Source organism: Alosa pseudoharengus, unplaced genomic scaffold, assembly GCF_046254945.1.
Source record: "Alosa pseudoharengus isolate Yale_2024_CS ecotype anadromous, Long Island Sound unplaced genomic scaffold, YU_APseudo_1.1 YU_APseudo_1.1_scf_8, whole genome shotgun sequence".
Lineage (NCBI taxonomy): Eukaryota > Metazoa > Chordata > Actinopteri > Clupeiformes > Clupeidae > Alosa > Alosa pseudoharengus.
The window spans coordinates 26,228,008-26,253,238 of record NW_027468870.1 but is presented as its reverse complement, the minus strand read 5'-3'; positions in this window follow the sequence as shown (position 1 = coordinate 26,253,238).

The window sequence follows — 25,231 nt, the reverse complement described above, 5'->3', positions numbered from 1 at the left end:
TTCTCCAGCAAAACAAACTGTTGTCAAGGGATTGGTCCAAGACATGTTGGACAACGACATTATTGAACCTTCATCTTCACCCTATGCTGCTCCAGTTGTTATTATACCACGTAAAGTGGGCAAGCCTCGATTTTGCGTTGACTATAGGCGACTGAATGCTATCACTCTCCCAGATGCCTACCCACTATCTGCGAAATACTTGAATCCTTAGCAGGAGCCACCATCTTCTCCACTCTTGACCTAAACAGTGGCTATTGGCAAGTGAAGATGGTCGGAGGAGTGTCTGCTGAAAACTGCTTTTGTATGTCGAGAAGGCCAATTCCACTTTAAGGATATGCCGTTTGGACTGCAGAATGCTCCAGCCTCCTTCCAACGTTTAATGGAGACCGTCTTGGCTGACCTTAAAGGAAAAACCTGCTTTATGTACCTGGACGACATCATTATTTATTCCAGAGACGTCCAGCAACACCTCCAGGACATCCAGCAGGTTCTTGATGCCCTCAGAAAAGCTGGCCTGACGGTGAACATGAAAAAAAGCCAGTTCTGCCGAAAGAGTCTGAAATTTCTGGGACACCTTGTATCAGCTGAAGGAATCCAGGCAGATCTGGAAAAGATCAAAGCTGTACAAGAGTTCCCAGTTCCTACCACTCTTGTCTCTTCAGAGATTTGTCGGGATAGCAGGGTGGTATCACCGGTTCGTCCCCAATTTCTCCCAGATTGCTGTGCCACTCAATGCATTGAAGCGAAAAGGGGTCAAGTTTCGGTGGAACCAGGAGTGTCAGCAGGCTTTTGAGGAGCTCAAGCAGCACCTGGTATCTCCTCCAGTATTGGGCCATCCTAACTTCAATTACCTGTTTATAGTCTATACTGATGCAAGTGAGGTGGGCTTGGGCGCAGTGCTTACCCAGAGAACAGGACTTGGGAAGGAAGAAGTGCTGGCTTTTGCAAGCCGTTCCCTTAACTCCGCTGAAAGGAACTACTCTGCAACCGAACTGGAATGTCTTGCTGTGGTTTGGGCCTTGGAGCGTTGGCGATACTACCTGGAGGGTCGTCACTTTACTGTGGTCACCGACCATGCCTCCTTGGTCTGGGTCTTTCAGACTAGTAAACCAAGCTCAAGACTCATCCACTGGGCTCTACGATTGCAAGAGTTCTCTTTCTCAGTGGAGTATCGAAAGGGAAAATATAACTCTGTTCCTGACGCGTTATCCCGGGCTCCTCTAGAGGGTGAGGGACTACAGGCTACCTGTGCCACGGTCCAGACTAGTTTCCTGTGTCAGACGAGGTGCTGTGGAAAGCCCAACAGGACGATCCAGAGGTTCTTGCTCTTTATGAATCTATCTTGGAGGATGGGGAGAAATCTACCAATGCCGTCACAAAAATGACCATCCTGGAAGATAAGGTCTACAGAGTCCTTGAGCTGCCTCATCGTACTTTGTATCAGGCCTATGTGCCAGCATCGCTCCGGCCACAGTTACTGCAGGCTTACCATGATGATCCCTTAGCTGGTTATCTAGGCAGATTCAAGACCTACCGCCGTCTACATTCTGTGGTGTACTGGCCAAACATGAGTCGGGATGTTAAGACTTGCCTACAGACTTGTCAGACCTGTCAGATGTACAAGCCAGAGGGTCGGCTGGTGGAAAGCTCCAACTAGTGCTGGGCGGTATACCGGTTCACACCGTATACCGGTGTATATTTTCGTTATGATATGAATTTTTAATATACCGACATACCGGTGTATTTGATTACACAACATTTGGAACGCTGCGCCGCGCGACAGTGTTTCAGACAGGACCTTTTTCACACGCACGCATGCATGGTGCGACTGCGAGGCGTAGTGAGGGTAAACACAAAACACCTTAAGTTTTTCCCCTGAAGTATGACCCTTAAGGCTTAATTTCTCCTTAGGTAAGGGGTTTATTTAAGGGTGTTGCACAGAATACCTTAAATTGTTTCTTTAGTTAAGGAAAAACGTTAAGGGATACATACTGCATTGAAAAGGATTTAGCCTACCGTCACGAAAATTCTATTGAGATTGTTCAACAGCTGTAACTAGCTGGCTAGTAGGTGATGTCGTTAGTTAGCAACCCACCGAACACAGTGAAGTTTAATGATCTTATCATTCATCTCACCTTAAGAATATTCGCTGAAATTATCCAGGTAGCAAGTAAAGCATGTTATAGACATGCACTGAGCAATACTAGCTGGCTAGTTAGAAATGATCCTGACTGTCATCAGTGCACCAAAACGAACTTTTTTGTTAATGTTTTGCCTAGCGAACCGAACCGAAGCTCATGGCAGGCTAACAAGACATCCACATCCACATGAAGTTAACGTTAGCCTACCACTAACGTCATGTAAACCACACAATAACAATACATTTCTGATAGGCCTATTTGACAGAGTGAGAGATATTAACAAAGAGGTTTTATTTTAAATTGTATCATTTTCAAAAAAGTATAATTATTGCAAGTTGCACTACTTTTTGTATTGGTTTTATACAAGATGTACTTGTGAAATTTGCACAGTAAAAGTGCTGTATTTTGACTGCAATTGTCTTTGCATTCTGATTAGATTCTTCATTAGAATAATCAGTGGCTCTTTGCAAACAGCATCATTTTCTGGGGCCATGCAAAACTGCATTACCACTAGTGGGAGTTATTCTACATCATGACAGTAAAATAGACCATCCTTAGTCAATGTACTGCAGCAATTCCTCTCTCAACCTGTAGAAAATGCTGTGAACATCTGATTATGCATGGTAAAAAAAATACCGGCATATACCGTGAAACCGTAAGAATTTTGAAAAATACCGTGATATAAATTTTTGGTCATACCGCCCAGCACTAGCTCCAACAAACTGTCACCTCCAGACCATGGGAGATGCTCGGGGTCGACATCATGAGACCACTTCCCAGAAGTTCCAGACTGAATGAATATCTCCTCGTTTTTGTGGACTATTTCTCCAGATGGGTTGAGCTCTTCCCCTTGCGCTAAGCCCCCGGTGAAACAATCAGCAAGACCCTAGTGAATGAAATACTGACCCGCTGGGGGGTACCTGAGTACCTCTTATCAGATCAGGGCTCGCAGTTTGTAGCCACCGTCATGAAGGAGACCTGTAAAGGCTGGAGTGTCCATCAAAGGTTTACGTCTGCGTATCACCCGCAAACCAATTTGACGGAGAGGGTGAAGCATACGTTAAAAACTATGATTGCCTCCTATGTTGGTCTAAATCATAAAAGATGGGATGTCTACCTACCTGAATTCCGGTTTGCAATTAACTCTGCTGTCCAGGAGTCTACTGGTGTCACTCCGGCTGAGCTGAATCTCAATCGTGTGTTACAGGGCCCCTTTCATCCATCTCATCCAAGCTATGAGAAATGTGCAAAGATCAATGAGCTTCAGGAGCTGGTCTCCAAGAACTTTTACAAGGCCAAACTTCGCCAGAAGCGGAATTAATGATAAACGGCGAAGAGATCTGGACTTTGAGGTGGATGATCGGGTCTGGCGGCGTACTCATCCATACTCCAAAGCAGAGAAGTCTTTCAGTGCCAAACTGGCTCCTAAATGGCAAGGGCCAGATCGTGTGGTGAAGCAAACGGGAACCTTCAGGAATTATCAGGTTGTCAACGAGGCCACCGGTGAGGACATGCGCGTTGTCCATGTCTCTCAACTGAAGCCCTGTTTCCCCACTGCTAAGGAGTATCATGAGCTGCAGCGTCAGAGGGTCTTGGAACTCTTTGCTGGAGAAAGTGATGATGAGGACTTCTGTGGTGATGGTGATGAAGATCTGCAGGATGTTAAGCTTCCATCGTAATGGTCAGTTTTTCCCAAGGGGGGAGGGGTGTGACGGCCCACGTCTCTCCTGTGCTCAGCTGTGAGTTACCAATTAACAATTGCAATCGTCAGTCCAGGTGGGGGCGGTTATTGTAATTAAGTCTGTGCCACGGCAGAGTTAAAAGATAGTTGGACGCAGGCAATGGAAAGAGAGTGAGAATGTAGCCTACAGCGACACAATAATCAGTTTCTTTTGAGTCTTAGAAAAGTGCAATCAATACACACAACTACGACAAAGAAAAGCAAACTAAAGCATAGTAACTGCTAAAAACATGTCTCTTCGTGAGCCTACGCTGTCAAGTCCGTGCCGGCTTTAAGTGGAGATTCCCTCGCTGACGGAAGATCTGGAATTTAAACTTACCGCGGAGCTGCGACGTTCACTCCTCTGAGGACCGCTGTCTTCCTGCCTGAGTCCGGTTGCCTACGGAGCGGTCTGCGCACCTTTTTCTGGGGCTGTAGTCCAACTAGCCACATACCGAGAGGCCGGCATATCCGAAGGTAACTCTGGCGGTGACATTACCGCTGGAGCAGTGTTTCCAAAGCCCCGCTACGCACACACCAACGCACACATCGCACCTACACTGATCGTTTGCCAGAGGAACTGTTTTCGTTTCACAAACACTGACTAATGTCCACGTTTCCCTGTTACTCCGAAATACTCATATTTTTTTGACCATCCTTTTTGAAAGAACAATCATCCCTGTTTCCAGAACTGAACTAAAAAAAAGTGACGTCTGACCAAGTGTTTTGTTATATTTACTGCTGATGAACTCACAAACTATGGTATTGTTTTGTTGAACTATGGAGTAGGCCTACTAAATGGGCCAAAACTCAAAAGAACATTTCAACATTGGGGTTTTCCTGTTATCTGTCATTGATGTGCTGTTTCGACTGTAGAGTGTATTTTCATGGTGATTTTTGATGTTTATGAGTGTGGATATTGTGGTGCTTCTGGTGAGGGCCAGACAATTTTATTTAATTTGATTCTGATTTCACTGTTGACTGAAGGGGCTCATGGGTTAATGTTATAACTGTGACACTTTCACTGTGTGCTCCTGTAACATTTTGTGTTGGAAAGTTGGTAGCTTATGCTGCCTGGCACCCCTTTAAAAAAAAAAAATAATGAACTACTTGGAAAATAAAACATAACTTTCAACCAGCTACATAATCGTTAGTGTGCACGTGCATGCGTTATCGCTTGTTAATAATTACTTATCGACTATCTCACTTTAATGCAAAATCTTAATTCAGTCCTTCATTGTCATTTTTGTTTTGCTAACCTTGGATACATTGCAGCAAGCACTGTTTTAAATCTTACAGCAAGTTGTGTTTTGGACATTTTTTTTCTCACAAACATGTTGCAATGTATTCTTCTGTTGAAATGGCTTACACTGTCATCACAACCTGTCGAGTGTCGTCCAGGTAAGCAAGCCTAAAAAGATCATTGAACATTGATCATTGAATAAAGTCTTTATTCGTAATGCAGAAGAGTGGTAGTCTTTTGGAACCTAAGCAGAAGCTTGAGGAGTATTTAGAGGGAGTGCACAAAGATAGGGAGAGGTTCAGGGAGATGGTACTTCCTGCTGATATCCCACCTATTGGTGAATTAAGTAGCCAATGCGACGATAGTCCACCAAGGTGGAAAGAGGTGCAAGAAGTAATAAAACGTGCAAGGGCCTCTTCAGCCCCGGGACCTAATGGAGTGCCCTACCGGTTGTATAAGAGTGCACCAGATGTTTTAAGATTTTTATGGCAATTAATGAAGATAGTTTGGAAAAAGCAGAGTATTCCCAAGGCTTGGCGGAGGGCTGGGGGAATATTTATTCCCAAAGAAAAGGACGCAGTGGAGATTAATCAATTTAGGCCAATTAGTCTACTGAATGTTGAAGGGAAGGTTTTCTTTAGTGTGGTGGCACGGAGACTGACAAATTACCTTGAAAGGAATAAACTAATTGATACCACGGTGCAAAAAGCTGGAATTCCTGGCTTCTCCGGGTGCTTAGAGCATACCAGCATGATTTGGCACCAAATTCAATTAGCAAAGCGTGAGAAGAGAGACCTGCACGTTGTGTTCTTGGATTTGGCTAATGCTTTTGGGTCTGTGCCGCATAGTCTGTTGTGGGAGGCCTTTGATTATTTCAGAATCCCAGGTAGCATTAAAAGCCTAGTAAAAGCATACTTTCTGGATATTCAATTATGTTTTACTACAGCTGATTACACCACAGGTTGGCAACAACTTGAGATAGGAATCATGGCCGGATGTACCATCTCCCCACTTGCTTTTACAATGGCAATGGAGGTCATTATTAGGGCCTCAAAATGGGTAGTGGGCGGGGAGAAGTTGCAGGGAGGGCCACGCCTCCCCCCGATTCGGGCTTTCATGGACGACATGACAACCTTGACGACAACCGTTCCATGCACCAACAGGTTGCTGGGTAAGTTAAATAGTAATCTGCAATGGGCCAGAATGAAGGTGAAACCAAGTAAGTCTAGGAGTCTCTCAATTATTAAAGGGAAGGTAACAGATAAGAAGTTTGCTATAAATAAGGAGGTGATTCCCACAGTTCTGGAGAAACCAGTGAAGAGCCTGGGAAGGTGGTATGATGCAAGCCTTAGTGATAAATCACAGGTTGAAGACTTGAGACAGGTCACTAGGCAAGGTATTGCAAAAATTGACAAGTCGGGGCTGCCAGGTAAGCTCAAGCTGTGGTGTTTGCAGTTTGGTTTGTTGCCTCGGCTAATGTGGCCATTGACAGTTTATGAAGTTCCTCTGTCAAAGGTAGAGAGGTTGGAAAAAATGATCAACTCCTTTGTCAGAAAATGGCTCGGAGTCCCACGCTGCTTAAGCAGTGTAGCCTTGTATGGGAAGGGTATTGTAGAGTTGCCAATATCTAGTCTGACAGAGGAATTTAAGTGTGCTAAGGCTAGATTGGAATTGACTCTTACTCAGTCCAAGGACCCAGTGGTGAGGAAAGTTGCACCCTCAGTTAATGCAGGGAGGAAGTGGAACCCAGAGCAGGCAGTTAAGCAAGCTCAATCAGCATTGAAGCATAGAGATATAATGGGCCATGTTCAGCACGGGCGGGGGGGGTCTAGGGGTGGGTGCAAGTAAACCCTTGTGGAGTAAGGCTTCTGCAGGAGAAAAGAGGAAAATGGTAGTGGAGGAAATGCATAGACAGGAGGAGGCTGTAAGATGTACTAAGGCAGTGTCGCAGGCAAAACAAGGGCAGTGGGTGAACTGGGAAGGGGTGGAAAAAAGACAGATTAAATGGAAAGATCTATGGGGCATGGAAGCTAGTAAGATCAGATTTATGTTAGGTGCTACATATGATGTGCTCCCATCTCCCAAGAATTTAAGTCAATGGTTTGGTGAGGATGATAAATGCATACTTTGCTCGTGTGTGGGCAGTCTCCACCATATCCTATCAGGATGCAAGGTAAGTCTCACCCAGGGGCGGTATACGTGGCGTCATAACCAGGTATTGAAATGTGTGGCAGCGGCAATAGAGGATAAAAGAAGAGAAGTCAATTCATTAGCAGCTAGTAAAGGGGTAAGGCAAATTAACTTTGTACGTCAGGGGGATAAACCTTGTTCCGCGAAGGCCAGGTGCAAAACCGGCCAGTTGAAAAATGGGGCGGGCTGGGAAATGAAGGTTGATCTTGGCCAGCAGATGGCGGTACCTCCACATATAGTGAGTACTAAGCTACGTCCTGACGTAATTCTATGGTCGGATTCAGAGAAGATAGTTTACTTCATTGAACTCACTGTTCCTTGGGAAGACAGAGTGGAAGTGGCCAATGAGCTAAAGAGAGCTAAATATACTGAAATAGCAGAGGAGGCAGCTAAGCGAGGTTGGAGTGCACGATTAAGGCCTATTGAAATCGGTGCACGTGGGTTTGTGGTCAGATCTGCTATTGGCTTGCTGTCTGAATTGGGCATTTGTGGTCGAAGTCTAAGGCAGGTGGTTAGTAACATGTCCTTAGCAGCAGAACGGGCAAGCGAATGGTTGTGGGTAAGGAGAAGTTACCCTTCCTGGGGCGCAAGCTAAGGTAGGCTAACTGGCTCATTTGTTTTGGTCGTGGGTAAGGAGAAGTTACCCTTCCTGGGGCGCAAGCTAAGGTAAGCTAACTGGCTCATTTGTTTTGGTGGTGGGTAAGGAGAAGTTACCCTTCCTGGGGCGCAAGCTAAGGTAAGCTAACTGGCTCATTTGTTTTGTGTTTGTGATGGACTGTGCCTAGGTTGATGGTACTTGGCTAAGGTTCTTTATGGTTTATGGTTCAGTCCACATCAACGGGACGGACCGACCTAGCCAACTTAAACCATGCCTAGGTTGGTTAAGGGTATTTGGATGCTTGTTGTGGTAATATGGGGCAGCATGGGGCATAAGCTAACTGCTAACTGCTGGCTAATTTGTTTTGTGTTTGGGATGGGGCCTAAGATAATGGGCTAAGCTAACTGGCTAATTTGTTTTGTGTTTGTAATGGGCTGTGCCTAGGGTGATGGTACTTGGCTAAGGTTCTTTATGGTTTATGGTTCAGTCCACATCAACGGGACGGACCGACCTAGCCAACTTAGACCATGCCTGGGCTGGTTAAGAGTATTTTGAGTATTGGATATTTCAATGTGGTAATATGGTGGTAGCATGGAGGGGAGTGTCTCCAGGACGCTGGTTTCACTGTTAAGCCTTCATGAGGTGTCGTGGGCCTAACTTAACGAAACATCGGTGAATGAGGGTGCCCACTTGATAACCCCAATGACATGCCGCATACTATATAGCAGGGGTCGGCAATTACGTTTGGACCCGGGCCAATTTTTTTTCAGACAATGGCATCGCGGGCCATAGCTTTTGTAATTTAAATTTGTAATTTAAATAGGCCTACTATTTAAATTATGAATTATTATATTATATTAAAATAAACATCATCTAACTTTTAAAATGCATTTAATTTAATTCCATTAAAAACGTTTATTTGCTTATGTGCGCTGTTTTTATGCCGCCTGCTGCATCTCCTGTCGTCTCTCATGAAACAGGCGACTTGCCTAGCAACTTGCCGTAACTAATGTGTACAAATATTATTCTTTTGGATGACGTGTAAATGATTAGCTGAACATTGCTATATGCTAGTTATCGATGCAAAATGTCGTTGTCAAAAGCCTTGAAAAGAAAAATTGATTCAGAATGCAGGACCTACAAAGAAGAATGGAAGCAGAGGTATGTGTTGAGCCTGCCTGCATTTATTAATGCCAAGCCTATTAATTTAATGAAACATAGGCTATTTTTGACCTTGCCCACTGGAAGAGGGAGACAGGACACTTTTTTTTTTTTTTTTTGCACAAGATTACGCGCACTCGCGTGCCAATACCGTTCCGACCTGTGCGTCATGGATAACTGCAAGGATGTTCCACCTGTTGTTTTGTCACTTTAGTAGGACTATCATCTATACCTCAATAAATGTTTTGAAATTGATGGGATTGCTGTAGGCCTTTTTTTCTTTTTAAAAACATGGGGTTAAAAAAAATTTCATTTTTTTTTTTTTATTATTTAAACAGCAAATTAACGTCATCTCGCGGGCCAGATAGAATAGATGGCGGGCCAAAATTGGCCCGCGGGCCACTATTTGCCGACCCCTGCTATATAGGCTACTGCTGTTGGATAGGCCATTTGCATTGTGCTTGTGACCATTTGTTGGCGGATTTGTGGGTAGTGTGCTTTTTAAAGTTAAACTTGAGCAGGGGCTTCTGAATGCATTTTTACCTTGGATTTTGGCACAAGGGATTTTAACATCTAATCCTGTGTATTAATGTAATGTTGAGCAAACTGTGAGAAAGAGAAAATGTGTCCTAATGTCTTTGCTGATTTATAAATTAGTGTCAGATTTCTGACTAGGACAGTTGTGTTTTTGTTTGTTTGTACATATCCTGCACACAGATTTGTGGAATATAACACAGAATACTGCCTGTCATTGATCACGTGATTTCTATTGTGGCAGGTGGAGATTTATTTCTTGAGGATCCAAATTCCCGTGGTCTATCAGAAACAGCAACACAAACTATGAAGTGCAGAAAATGATGACCAAATTTAACCTTGTTGGACGTAGCTGCAGAGATATTCAACAGAAATACGGTGTTCAAGAAGGCAAGCTCTTTATTTTGTGCTAATTAAAAGATGCCTTTAATTAAAAGATGCCTTCTTGGTTTAATTAAGCTGTATCCATAAGTAAGTGTGTACCTGTACATATTAGGTATTTCAATATAAAAGGGTATTAATTGTTTTGTATACATTTATTTCAGATGGTCTATATTACCTCACCACTTCCAATGGGGTTGTGTATCAGACCTACTGTGACATGACTACAGCAGGTGGTGGATTGACACTGGTAGCCAGTGTGCACGAGAACAACATGTATGGGAAATGCACTGTGGGGGACCGGTGGTCAACCGAGCAGGGAAACAATATCAACCGCCCTGAGCGAGATGGTACTGTACATGGGCCAACACAGTTGCCTTTGGAACTCCAGAGGGGGCAACCTCTGATGACTACAAGGTAAATGAATGGGACAAGCAGTCAACATACTTGATGCTTACTGAGAATTTAAGAGAGTAAATATCATTGATTAGTAATCAGCATTTCAAATGCATTACACCAGTGTGGACCCTTGCTATGAAAGATGAATCTGGTAAAGCAAGTGCTCACTTTACCAGGTTCATTGACACACAAGGTCAAGAATATAAGCAGACAATGTAGCAGGGGCAGAGCCAGATGGGGGGCACAGGCCACCCTCAGGATCCAGTCAGCCACCCGACCAGAAGTGTGATAGTTGTGCTTTGTCAGCATGAAACGTCTCCAAGTGTGTGTATATATATATATATATATATATATTTAGCCAAAACAAGCGTTTTATATTGATTTGAAGCTGGTCAAATTATTAATGCTATATTTATGGGTATGCATTGCAATGCTTTGCATGTCCTGTGTAACTGGACCAGAACCAATTTCTACCATTGCAATGAACATTTTCTCCATGCACATTTAGGAGAATTTTTATGGTGGAAAACTTAATTCTTAATAAGTATAAGTATTAAGTATTAATACATTGACAGTTCTAGTGGCCGAGGCGGCACCTGCTGAAACACTTTTGGATGTGCGCACTTCATAGTATGCTGTTTGGCATGTTCCCAACAACGTTCCACTTGAGCACTGGACCCTTACTCCTGTCCTGCGATACCACACAGAAACAAGCTTTCTGTCACTCCATGGAAGAAATCTCTACCACCTCTTCAAGGTAAAAGAAACTCCAATGTGTTCACAGCCAGTCCTGTTTTTTACAGACAAAGATGTTTTATCTTAACCCTTAAACTCTCCTCGATTACTTACCTTTAGCACTACCAAGTGAGGCACAATGTTGGAGTGTGTAAAATGGACAATGGACCATCTTCTCCTGTGGTGTATGATTATGGCAATGCTGATATCACAAGCCGGTTGTATGGCCCAAATTCGAGAAGTATGACCATGAGAAATAACTGGTTCGTTGGAACCAGTGATTTAAAATGTAGTTTGAAAAAAAAGCAATTGAACAATTTAGTATGTGGAATTGATAATTGAATATAATTAATAATTACATAATTACCCATTTTGATTGTTTCCCGAGATGAATTTATACCTGGCTTCATCAGCTTTAGGCCAATTGACACTCAGAAGGCAGCCATGGCCATCTGCTCTGGAATCAAACCCACTGGGACGCAATCCTGACTATGTAAGAATGCCACATCTTTCCTTTCTTGTCTTTGAAACTACTAAGGTTTCCAATGAAAATTCAGAAGTAAAACACAGCTGATTCTGAATGGTGGAAAGTGAATGTGCAGGGTGAATTGTTGCCACCAAGCCTGACTTCCACTCTTCATTCCCACAACAGCTATATGAATCAGACTTTGAAGCTCTAGCTCATTTGAATTAAGGTAATCTGTATTTTGTTCCACAGTATTGCATTGGTGGGGGATATCACAGCAATCTTAATCAGTGTGGGGGCTTCACAGGCGTTGCCTGAAATGGTTATGGAACCAACACAGGATGGAGTGCATCTTTAGTGATGACTGAGGCCGCAATGTTGATCTTCTACCGCTGAATGTATGACACTGAGGGACCATTGATGAACAGTGGTCGCTATTGTACACCTAGTCAGAAGTCTATGGCGAGTTGTTTATATGTTATTTTAAGAGCGCATTGTCAACAGGTGCACCTATCATCCATGAACGCACACCAGCCACGTCTAAGCAAAACATTACAAATTGCACGATTAAAATAGGAAACATAATTAGAATAAAGATATTATGAAATACTGTACTGTACATCTCCTGATGAGTAGTTATTCACCATCCTTTGCAAATTGGTAATGACAGTTAAAAGTGATTAGGGTAGAGGCGAGAGACACATACGGAGCACAGCTGAAGATGCACTGTCACAAGATATAAGCAACTCCTCTGCAGGATAATCATTTGAGCAATATTAGGGTAAGTGTTGCTTTTTCCAGCCTATGTTTTTGATGGTAACCCATTGTCAGTCAATAGTGAAAGTAACTGCATATAACTGTCTTGTCGTTGATTGACACCATGGTGAAGTTAGTTTGACTTTGCCAATGAGTTCAAATAATAGAGGAGTGCAAATGCGTGAAGGCTATGCTAGGTTTTAGTAAAGCATGGATTAGTGGAATGACTATTCCATACGGTCTCGCAAGCAGCCTCCTTCAAATGCGCCGTTGAATGTCAAAATACCGATGCATTTATTTGACATCGCGCTTTTGCTGTTAAAGGGAATGACTGATGTCATTCTCATTGGTTTAAATGATGTTATACGCCCCAAACACACCCATGACTGATTAAAAAACCTAGGAACACCGACATGCGCTCGACGTTTGATAACGAAAACCCTCCCAATGTGGACTGGACACATCCTAATAAATTTGAATAAGCTTTTGACGAGTGACGATGCGCTTTTGACTGTCATGAAAGGGCCCATGACCTCTTGTCAGATATAATTTACCACATATTTAATTTACCCTCTTTTCATTTTTGTGAGGTCCCACATAATAAGAGCTACTTTGTTATTTTATCTCAATCCTTAACTAGATGTATAGCAGTGCTTGAACTGCTTGAACTGCAAAACATTTGCAAAATCACATGAAATTATAAGTGTACCAAAATACAATACACTGGGTTTGTAATACTTATTAAGTTGACTTAAACAATTAAACATGACAACTATAACATTGTGTCCATATACTTATAGTGTGAGTGATTTTTTATTGCCACCTCTGCTAAAGTTGACTTAAAACCGGTATAAAAAATAATCTGTTGGTGATTTATTGTAATCTCACAATGAAAAAAATAGGAAAAATCCAACCTTGAAGGAAAGCAAATTTATTTTGAGAAAAAAGAAAATCTCATAAATAAATAAATTTGTTTTCCTTTAAGGTTGGATTTTCCCTAATTATTTTCATTGTGAGATTACAATAAATCACCAACAAATTCTTTTTTATGCCGGTTTTTAGTCAACTTTAGTAGAGGTGCCAATAATTCTGAAGGGTACGTTATAACTCAAATGAGAAGTCTTACAGCTAGTCTTCACTATCAAATCTACATTTATTTCATTGGAGCTCTGTATGTGCCCAGTTTGCAGTATTTATTGGGGGCCAAGCAGCGAAGCTGCGAGGACCTCATTGTGTTTCTACGTTTTCCTATTATTAGGGGTCCGAGCAGCGTAGCTGCAGGAACCCTATTGTTTCTGTACCGTTCATTTTTTGGCCAAAATTCTGTAAAAGTCATACTGCAGCCTAAACCGTAATTCCAAAACTCTTGAAATGTTCAGGTATGGTTACCAGTACCCCCCTCTACCCATAACCCAAAATTTGGGGTACTGCACCCAAAGGTGGCGCTATTGAAAAAAAAAGTTAATTATGCTTATTTCTCCTTACCAGATTCACCTAGACTCAAAATTATTTCAGAATATTAATCTCTAAACTCAGATGCATCTTTTTGGCCCTGGTCTTATGGTCTACAAATGTTGGAAAAGCCAAACATTATAAAAAGTTTCACACTCTTCAAAAATAATCGAATCTTCACCAAAATTCTCACAGACAATGTTTAGACCAAGCCTCACAAAAGTTATCGCTCAGAATTTTGATATTTTGTTCCATTTCAGAGATATAGGCCAATAAAGTTAGACCACTTAGGCCTTTTTTCCTAGATCACCTATATTCCTATAAACCGTAAGTCCTAGAAACTTGACATTTTCAAGTATTGTTACCAGTACCCCCCACTACCCATAACCCAAATTTGGGGTACTGCACCCAAAGGTGGCGCTCTTGTCAAAAACGCTTATTTCTCCTTACCAGATTCACCTAGACTCAAAATTCTTTCATCATATTAATCTCTACATTCAGATGCATCTTTTTCACCCTGGTCTTATGCTCTAAAAATGTTTACTTTTGCCACAATTTCAGAGAAAAGCCAAACATCATAAAAAGTTTCACAGGCTTCAAAAATTATCAAATCTTCACCAAAATTCTCACAGACAATGTTTAGACAAAGCCTCACAAAAGTTATCAAAAGAATTTGGATACGTTGTTCCATTTCAGAGATATAGGCCAATAAAGTTCGACCACTCAGCCCATTTCTCCTATATCACCTATATTCCTATATGAGTATTTTTTTTTCTTGGATAACAACCATACAACCATCATTAGGTGGATACCATTAACAGTGCACATTTTCAGATATGTACTCTTTTTTATAAAGCCCTTAATTCTATTGTCAAATGTATGCTAGGAATTTTCTTGATGTTGTGTGTTTGCCAACACACATTTTCACCATTTGAATGTGACTGCTCAATGTGTATGATTGTCAGTGGCTGAGTGGGATAATGCCTAGTGCTGGTGTTTGTTAGGTTGAGAGTTCGAATCCTGCTAGAGCTTTAGGCTCAAGATGCACATGCCATTGGTTATTGAAGATTCACACTATTGAACAGCACCTGAATGACATCAGACAATTAACATTCACACTCATTAGTTGCCAAGAATCAGAATGCCGACACACTCTATGACATATAGGGGAACTTCTTTGTTTACTATTTTTCCTTCGTCATTAAGTCTATCATATTTATATTTCATCCATTACTGTTCTTCTCTATAAATGTCTAATTGCCCCAGAATATCCAAAAGTTTTCAGGTGTACTCTTTCAGGAAAGCCCTTCATTTTATTGTCAAATGTATACTTGGAGTTTTTCTTGTGTGTTTACCAACACACATTTTCACCATTTGAATGTGACTGCTGAATGTGTATGATTGTCAGTGGCAGAGTGGGATAATGCCTAGTGCTGGTGTTTGTTAGGTTGAGAGTTCGAATCCTGCTAGAGCTTTAGGCTCAAGATGCACATGCTATTGGTTATTGAAGATTCACACTATTGAACAGCACCTGAATGACATCAGACAATTAACATTCACACTCATTAGTTGCCAAGAATCAGAATGCCGACACACTCTATGACATATAGGGGAACTTCTTTGTTTACTATTTTTCCTTCATCATTAAGTCTATCATATTTATATTTCATCCATTACTGTTCTTCTCTATAAATGTCTAATTGCCCCAGAATATCCAAAAGTTTTCAGGTGTATTTTTTCAGGAAAGCCCTTCATTTTATTGTCAAATATATACTTGGAGTTTTTCTTGTGTGTTTACCAACACACATTTTCACCATGTGAATGTGACTACTCAATATGTAGGATTGTCAGTGGCTCAGTGGGATAATGCCTTGTACTGGTCATCCTTATGTTGAGTGTTCAAATCCCACCTGAAGCATTAGTGTTAAAATACTGTTGGGTTGTGGAGGTTAGCATACTAGAATAGAATGCTGTTGGGTTGTGGAGGTTAGCACACTATAACATTACAGCATTACAGCTACTTGTCAATATGGACTTGTAGTGCAAGGCAAGTATAACTGTATAATTATACGCTGTTTATCTTATTGACTCCGACACAGAACCCACCACCACAAATACAATTCAATTCTGTGGGAAACACTGCCTTCCATTATCAAACCCTTCATCTTATCCACAACAAATAAATAGTCCTGTAGAATCAAGTATTGTTAGAATACTGTTGGGTTGTGGAGGTTAGCACTATAATGTTACAGCACAGGGTAATCCTAATTTTATGCATCAAATTTATTCCAATCCAACTCAAAAGTTTTGAACGACACAAAGTGAAGGTTTTATCCAGATCAAAACCAAGAATAGATTATGTGATCTAATTCAATTTCAGGATCCTTGTTTCCCTTTGAACAACCCATTTTCAAGATTTGATCCAATCCGATAGCTGAAATCCGGTAACTGAAATCCGATAACCGAAATCCGATCACGTTTCTTTTGAACAGTTGTGCCCAAACAATCAAAGCATATGTAAAACTAAAAAGCTATGCCATCATGTTCGTTTTGCTCGGACCCCGTAAATCACCGCTTGCGGTTATATTTATTATTATTATATGCAATGGAAGTCAATGGCAGCCCATAGAACCGTCTGGTAAAAAGTTGGGAAATTTGGCACACTAATTGGGGACGGTCCCATGATTCATGTCACCAAGTTTCATGTCGGCAACTCGAACCCTCTAGCGCCAACAGGCCAAAGTTGGAAGTGTGTTCACTCACGTAACTTTTGACCCGTATGTCCGATTTTCAAAAGTTTCAAACCCTATGACGTCATTTTCCGCCATGATGGATTTTCCGCCATTTTGGATTTCATCAAAAACACTTAAAATGTATCAGGGGTCACATACTTTCTCTGATTCCCACCAAATTTTACACAGATCATCTTCAGACCAAGCCTCACAAAAGTTATCACTTTTCGTCTTCGGAAGTATTACCGTTCGCCCGTAACACCAATCAAAATTTGCGGCGAAGCCACAAAACAGGAAGTGAGCTCATATCTCAGCAACCCTTGCATGTATCAAAGCCAAACTTGGTGCATGGACTCAGGACCCAATCAGGGGGACGCTCAAGAAATCTGGTGACCTTTGACCTCTAGGGGGCGCTGTAATTAAGAAACATGCCTTTTGGCCTGTAGCTGCTGTTGTGCTTAGAATTAAAACGCACTAGTGGTGTCTGGTAATACTGTTGGAAGTCCTTAGGCCGACCCAAGCCAACTTGTGATGTCATCGTAATTGATTCGGCCGCCATATTGGATTTAATCAAAAACATGAATAAGTATTCGCATGTCACAAATTTCAGCTGATCCTCACGAAAAATTGGCAGTGACCATCTTCAGACCATGCGTTATCAGTGTATTATTTTCTGGAACAATTGACAGAAGCGTTCGCCTGTAACAGCCAATCGAAATTTGCGGCAAAGCCGCCAAACAGGAAGTGAGCTCATATCTCAGCAACGCTTTCATGTATCAAAACCAAACTTAGTACATGGTACTCAGGACCCACCAGGAGGACGCTCAATAAATTTGGTGACCTTTGACCTCTAGGGGGCTCTGTAATTGGCAAAAATGTATTTTGGCCTGTAGTTGCTGCATTATTCTGCAATGGAGGTAAATGGTAGCCCATAGAACCGTCTGGTTCATCCTGATGATGCACAAATAATTTGGTGACCTTTGACCTCTGTGGGGGCATTGAAATCACAGCAAGCATGATAATATTTCAATCGATCTTTTATTTTTGATGTGAAACTGATGACGGCGAGTTCCATCCAGTTAATTCTAAAGCGTGCGTGCAAGAGTGGGGCAGGGTGGCACGGGCGATTGCGGCGGTGGGTTGGCTGGGTGAGGGGGCGGCGACACTCAGCCCTGGTTCAGCCCCACAAAATCAGTTATGTTTTGATGTGAAACTTGACCTTGTAACTCAGCCAATCTTGGGTTGTATGGCATGGAACTTGCTGTGACTGCTTAAGGCTATATGTCTGATGCAACGGCATTGACTTACATGGCAAATCTGTGGCTGAGCCATGGCCGTAGCTACCATTGAGGACACCGAGGTCATGTCCTCGGTATTTTCTTCAAGTTTCGTTTAATTTATTAAGTAGGCTACGATTATCCGACGAGACAATTATCCTTGCATTAACGCACCATCACGTAACACGTCATTGCAGATAGGCTACCTCTGACATGTCAAAACAAAAGTAGCGTTGACTCGGTTATCGTGGACTGTGCCAATAAACTAGGCTATTTAACAAACGCAACGCAGCTCACATAGCGTAAATGTCAATACAAATCCATTATCCAAAATAAATTAACTTGACGGTTTGTTCATTTCTGTCAGAAGGCTTTCACCTGACCTGAACAAAGGCTGCAACAAAGTTAATGTTTGGAAAACCCGCAGAAGTTGAGCAGACAAAGAGAGGGAGGGAAGGTGAGCAAGGTAATGGTTGAATACAATACAGATGTAATATGGCTACCAATTAGATGCTAACCTGTAATGAAAATGTTATGTTGAAATTCAGTGGAGATGCAGTTGGCTAACCTGCACTGAAACTAAAGCTCTATTAATGTTATATAGGATGGATAATTAATGGTGTGATGGATATTATCACATGGCCCAAACATAGGCCTACTGTAACATTGTCAAATTATATAAATGATTGAGATTTGTTGTTTTAAGCAATCCAACACAAGATACAGGAGAAAGAAATCAGGCAGTTGAGGATAAAGAAGAGAATAGAGGGAAATGATAGGTGAAGGGCCCTCCCAAGTGAGTGAGAAGGTATAGCCTACAAGCTCTGCAGCCTATGACCCTGCAATTTATAAATGCAACATTCCCTATGCTGATGGAGAAGCAGAGCATTCCTAATTACAGATGGAGCAGGGTCCAGTCTAAATATCCAAAACCAATTTGGGAAAAGGCTCTTGAGGTGCATCTAAAAAAATGGAAATTGTGGAAAAGTGTGTTGGTTTAAGTTATAAACGAAACGGGGGGCCCAAAATTTCCTGGCGATGTCCCTGACCTCGGTATTTTAAAAATCCTGGCTACGGCCTTGTGCTGAGCTGGCCTGCTTGGCCCCCTCATTGCTGCTTGCAGCTATATTTCTAATAATACTTCTAATAAACAAATAAAACTATCGTAAAAGCACCAATTACTGGCTCTTTCGTTCGAAAATTCTAAAACAACAATGTTTTTTAATACTTCAAAATAACGTTTGATAAATGAACCTTACATTTTTCAGTAACCATAGGTGTGTAGATTTGAACAAAACTGGGGCTTTTACTGCCTGAAATATCCGATTTTGTTTACCACACTCGGAGGTTAGTGCTGGCCTGGTGGGTCGCCTATTTCCAACCTTTCTAACAGCACATCAACAGTTAGTTAGCAAATCAAAATTCCACTGGAGTTCCAGTGGAGTTTACAGCTCTTCGAGTCACGGTAAAATGTAATTTTTGGTACATAGCTAGCTAATTTAGATACACTTATGGTGTGGGTGCTTGCGTTTCTTTAGGAATCCGCCGTCTTGGTTTGTATAGAAATGAATATTTAGTGACACATACATGTAAGAGATCGGAAATACGGGACGGTCAGCAATAGGAGACATTCCGATATAGTTTACAAATATCAACAGATGACCTGAGCACTAACTACATACAGAATATCACTGACTGAATATGAGTTTAGGTGACTGCGCTACACTATACACAGCATTCAATTGCACATGCACAGAAAATGGAGTGCAAATAAGAGATCAACAATTATTTTTTCCTTGTTCTTTTTTCTTTGTTCTTCTAAAAATATGTTTAGTTTAGCACAGGAAATGGGTCATTAACTGATTATTTATAACTTTTTTCTTTTTTACGTTGTAGTGCTCCTGGGATTATGTTTGATTCATATAGATTGGAGCAAACAGTTCTGTAGTTCAATCCATTCAGCACTAGAGGGCGGCCTCATCATTCTTTGGCCCAAGATTCACAGCACGGACACAGATGTGTCAGTTTCACAAAATTATCATAACATACTCACATGTGTGCATGCAAACCAAACTGACCAACTTAAAAATCAATACTTGAAAAAGGTGTTGTGTAGAGAAACATACAAACAAGAGTGTTAAGCATGCTGCATGCCTTCATGAATAGAATGTGAACATGACAACAGAATCCAAGAGAGCTTAATGAATCTGCAGGTTATTCAGATTTCTGTGACAACTGACACACACACACACACACACACATACACACCACACACATACACACACACACACACACAGCATTATCTGCTGTTTCTGCTCTGACAAAAGCCTTAGTTCACAATAGGTCATCAGTTTGGGATATGTTGGTGGTGGTGGTGGTGCAATACAGTATATTCATCAGGAGAGAGTACATTATCTTTTCTCATTTTACTGTTGCTTTGGATTTTACAGACATTTATAAAGTGTAAATACATTTGTTGCACAGAACCAAATATCCAACCAAACCATATGGATATATAGTGAAAAAAAGAATCTACTTTATTCTCTGGTTGATCTTTTCTGAGGGTCTTTAACAACCTCAGGAGTCAGGACATAAAAAATCTGCATTTTGATGGTGATCATCATCAGACATCAAGCTAATTGAATGGACAGCTAGGAATATAAAGATAAACCTCAACTTTAAGCAGACTAAATTAAAGTTAAACTTTAAGAAAAGACTCCCAAAAGAATTATGATACAAAATACTCCCTCACCTCACTGATATATACCCATTTGCCACTCAAGTTGACTGCTATTGTACCATTTAGTGGTTATATAACATATATTGGCAAAGGTAGATGTTTTTTTTTCATTGTAGAGATGGCATTGGAGCTATATGGTCTATTACACAAGTAAGATGACTAAAATAAAATGTTCCATACTGTAGTTGCATAGCAACAGGATCCGCGTCAGCTTGCACCAGGTTTGGCTGGTTTTCATTCAAACAGTGAAGATGAAAATAATGAGAGAACAAGTCTTTGACTGAGAGAGAGAGAGAGAGATGATGAAAAACGATAAAAAGAGAGATTGTTTAAATGAGATGGTTTTGTAAGCATGATTTCAACCTGTTGTCCTGTTTCTGCACTGCATGAAATGAGCCAGAGTGAGGAGGTTGCAGATTTTTCTTCCTTTAAATATGGAAGTGCTGGAGCTCCCCTACAGACCCCACACCTCGTTAAAGTATAATTAGCAGCTTTGCTAACGAGGAGGGAGGCCAATCCCTGGCTGCCTGGCCCAGAGGTGGCCAAGATGTGGGACAGCACAGCAGTGCTATTAATAAACATTCATACACACACACAAACATTCTTTTCAATCCCACCAACAGATGTATTAGCATTCATGCTCCTAGCACAAATACACAAACTAATATATGAGAAGCTATGTTATTCTCTTCCACCATTTACACATAGACAAATGGAAAAATAAACATGCATTACACATTGCACACATTTAGCACACCCAAACATGAATAACACCCATACATGCTTGACATGAACCTGCATCCACTCACACATCTATGTACATCTATACCAACTAAAACAATAAAATATGATGGCAAAAACTATAGAAATACTATGATACAGACTCTCATAATCAACAAACACTTCAAGCACTTTATGTTATATAATCTACGCTTTGCTGCTCATATGTGACATATTGTGCATTTTGTTGTTATTTCAGCGTAAGGTGATATAGGCTGTTTGAATTTGATATTTGAAGATTTTTCTCTAAACAAAGGTCTAAAATCAAATCAGAAATGTACAGTATATCCAGTCAAACTTACTTTTACATTTTTAAATGCTCCAATTTTATATCCCAGATAGTATTTGAACAGCCCGGACTGTAATTGGATCCAATTCCAGCATTGATTTTTATCGGTTGTCTTGGAAACTGGCAAGAGGTCAAATTTAGCATTCATTTAGCAATTGCTATTACATTCTTGAATGTGCTCACACTCAATTTACCCAATTCATTGGCCCCCATCTTCAGGATCACAATACTTTGACAAACACACCTCAATCGGGTCACGTTCATTCTTGGTGTCTTCTTATTCAACCTCCTACCCCACCCCCCACAGTCTCTCTCTCTCTTTAGGGTACAAGGCTGCAGTAAAGAGATGTGATACACACAAACACTCACATGCACACAGTACACACACACTACACACACACACACAACAGCCTGTGATCTGAGGACTCCTGGAGGGCTTGCGTAGCAGTGTAAATGCAGTGCTTGAAAGGATGGCCATATTTACCCCCGCGAGGGTGTCCTGGTTTGAGGGTTTATTTTGGGTGTGTGATTGATGAAGGTTGGCCTTAGCCAAATTATCATGGCAGAGCAGGGATGTAGTGGAGGCTAAACGCAAGCAAACACAGTTTATCCACTTCTCAAATGTCAGAAATAGAGTTCCTCTTTATCCACATCTCAAAAGAGTTTATTCACCTATTGCATCTTTTAACATTCAAAAATCACACTGTATTATCCACATTCAAAATATGTATACTCTAGGAACCATTTAATATCACTGATATTGTTATAAACATTGGACAATAACCTCCACCATCATCAAACATGTTCTGAATGCCTTTTTAAAAAATCTGATAGCATGGCGCAGTCCACCTCACAGAATTAATAGTTTACCCACCTCATATTTACATCCCTGTGGCAGAGACATTTGGTTAGGGACATCTGGGATGTTTGGTGATGTTTCATTCTTCCCTCCATCTCTCACACACAAACACACACACACACATTCTTTCTCCTATCTCACATACATGCACATATAATATAATGCATGTGTAATCCCTTTCAGGTGTCTGCATCATTCTAAAATGTCATTCACACATAGATAAATTCCAGCACTCACAGTGATTCTGAGAAAAAGACAGTTAAACTCTTTGAGGACACTTCAATAGCAATATGTTAGAGTATGCTAGTGGAGAATAGCATGGCTCACAGATACCCTCCTCTTCTAGCTCTTGCCTCTGGTGCTGCAGGTTCGACATATTGCATGATGCACAGCGTGCACAGGACATCAGCTGAGGCTGAGAAATAATTCATCATTGATGCTGCTACAGAGACATGTGGGGACATTTCTGACCATATTCCCTGCTGCTCATGCAGTGACATGTTTTAACAAGTGAGCTAAATCATACAAGAATCCCCCAGCAGCTGGATGAGTAACTTCAGAATAAGGACAGACATCATTTACCAAGAGCAGAAGAGTATAACAGAAGAAATATGCTTCCTTTGTATCAAATACTTACCTTAACACCCCCCCACACACACACACACATTCTCTCTCTCTCTCTCTCTCACACACACACACCATATGCTATAACAACACATCTTCATCATCCTCTGAACCAATCTGTGCCATGTTTGTGGAATGGTGACTTTGATCTGGTTGCTGTCAGCTCAGCAACAGCCCAACCCATGAGCGGCCTCCCTCACTCCCTCCCTCATCTGCCCTGGTGGATAAGCCAGTAGGGTGCGTCCTTAGCCAGGTCTCCAATGGCCGTCACCAAGCATCTAAATCTGGGCAACGCCACCAACCTCACACAGCGAGGGCACAGCATGTTAAACAGCCGGCACCCAGCCGCAAGGGATTATGGGAGGGGATGCGGAGGAAGAAGAGGAAGTGACCTATTTCTCATGTCTCATCTCACACTTGTGCCTGTATGTGTATCTCATCATGCACACCAGTAGAAACACACACACACACAAACACACACACAGAGGAAAGGAGAGTGTGAGAGAGACACCTTCAGCCAAGACATCCTAGTAATGTGGTCACGAAAGAATCTCCCATATGGATATCTATATGTGGGTTACTGATGAGCCCAAAGGTTAACCTTGACAAGACCTCCAGCAATGTCAGATGACCATAGATATGCAGGTGTGTGCAGCCGATGTGTGCATCAGTAGTGAACCAACTGTTAGAGGAAGAATGTGCCAACTGCTGTGCTGACATCTGGCTTCGTCAGTGTAGTCTCAGTCACGTTGCTTTCACACAATCCTTCTCTCTCTTTCTCTCTCTCTCTCTCTCTGTATCTCTTCATCCTTCCCTCCTGTATCTCTCACTCTATCTCTCCCCTCCTCTCTCCACTGTCCTGATTTAACTTGGTCTAATTATTCTGAAAGTTCAAACTGGAACAGCAAGGTGACCTTTGCAAACTTGTTTTGAAAAAGGAGAGAAGCTTGAGGGAGGTGAATAGATAGACAGATAGATAAGGAAGGAGAGAGTGGAACAGAGAGAGGGAAAGAGAGAACGATGGAGAGACACAGAATGAGAGGAGCAAAGTGAACGAGAGGGAAGAGAGAGAGACAGAGAAAGCGAGAAAGACACCAGAAATAGGTTGGTAGTCCCTGTGAGATGAGTGCAAAAAGGGACTGTGGGAGGAATATAAATATCTTTTTAGTGGGTCATGGCAACCAGCGAGGAATAACCCGATGGATTCCGGTGGCAGCTTGACTAAGAATGGAGAAGTTGCAGAAGTTTACAGTGTGGGTGGGCGGGGGGTCTGGTGGGGTCGGACAGGTGGCACAGTCATCGAGTTAGATTCACAGACTGTTACGTAACACCACTGCAACGACAATGGAGGATGGACTGCAGAAAAACTAGCCTAGTTAGGACATTCAGTAATAATACACTTAGAAGCCTGCAAAGTGTATTTACCATTAGTTTGGGACCTTTTTTCTCTCTCGCCATCTTTGGCTTGAAAGAAGATGCCTTGCTGTAGACATGAAAAAAGGTGGAAACATCAGCACTCCTTTTGGCCATAGCCTGATCAGTACATGCATTTGCCCTTTGCTAAAGGTTAAACATGTAAAATGAATGTATGAATGAAAATATGTTGTGTGTGTGTGTGTGTGTGTGTGTGTGTGTGTGTGTGTGTGTGTGTGTGTGTGTGTGTGTGTGTGTGTGTGTGTGTGTGTGTGTGTGTGTAGTAAGCATACTTGGTAGAGGAAAGAGTAGATCCAGTGAACCACACAGGGCTGTATGTGTATGTGCTTGCCAAAGGCTGAAAAGAACTTTTTGATCTTTCTATTTTCCATTGTTCCTCTTTCATTCTTTATTTTGCCTATTTTCCCCTACATCTCATTTAAGTGCATTTCTATTTCTCTCTCGCTCCCTTTCTATCTCCCTTCTTCATCTCATCCCTCTCTCTCTTGAGCACGCACACACATACACACACACATACGCACAGCCCACATAGACACACACACCACTCATACTGAATCTCCATATCGTGTGTTTCTCTCCCTTCAGTGGCTAAACCAGAGAACTCGGCCCCTTTCCTGGCCCTCTCTTTCTATCGTCTCACACATGTAAGCTTCCACACATCACCAGGCTTCATTGGGCTTATTCGTCTCACACATGTAAGCTTCCACACATCACCAGGCT